This window comes from Bubalus kerabau, chromosome 1 (assembly GCF_029407905.1).
Source record: "Bubalus kerabau isolate K-KA32 ecotype Philippines breed swamp buffalo chromosome 1, PCC_UOA_SB_1v2, whole genome shotgun sequence".
Lineage (NCBI taxonomy): Eukaryota > Metazoa > Chordata > Mammalia > Artiodactyla > Bovidae > Bubalus > Bubalus kerabau.
In genome coordinates, this window is record NC_073624.1 from 235,232,746 (window position 1) to 235,233,429 (window position 684).

At 30.4% G+C, this 684-nt stretch overlaps 1 pseudogene; it reads left to right on the forward strand.

The window, feature by feature from the left end:
* Window positions 1–244: 244 nt before the first annotated feature.
* On the forward strand, window positions 245–418 carry LOC129642421 (uncharacterized; annotated as a pseudogene).
* The last annotated feature ends 266 nt before the right edge of the window (window positions 419–684 follow it).

The following is a 684-nucleotide window of genomic DNA, read 5'->3' on the forward strand; positions in this document are numbered from 1 at the left end:
TTGCACATAATAAATGTTTTCTATATGATATATAGTTTTAGAATTGGCTATTTTATTAATAATATTGTAACTATAAAAAATCTTGCAACTTGTTTTGGATTTTTAAAAATTTTTAATTGCTGTACTTTTAAATTCAAGCATGCATTATATATCTTGATTTAATTTAAAAACTCAGTACTTTATGTTCCAAAATATGTTCCTTGGTCAAATCTATTAAGGTGGATAGATAGAAACACATGATGGTATCACTTTTTGGCCTTTTGGACTAAGATCAAGTGTGATATCTGTTCTCACCAGTTTAATATCTGATATGTCCTCTATCTGAGGACAGTATATTAAATTTCTAAATAGGTTGCAAATATGTACAGTTTCAATCCGTCTATCTTTTTTTTCCCTTGAGGATTCAGACTGGCTCTCCTGCTCCTGTTTTCTGTAGAGGAAAAACATATTTTTCTACAGATACACAGATAATAAAATTTACTGTTAACAATTTTATTCAAGTGGGAACAGTACATTTAAATGTGTGCATTAATGGAAAAAAAAAAAAAAGAAGAAGCACATGGTCAAATTGGAAAAGTAAGAAAGCATCAGATCATGAGGAATCTTATATGTCATGCTGACCATTTTGGATTTGATCCTGCAAGCAGTGGTCACCCATCAGGGATTGTGATCTGTGAGTGATGA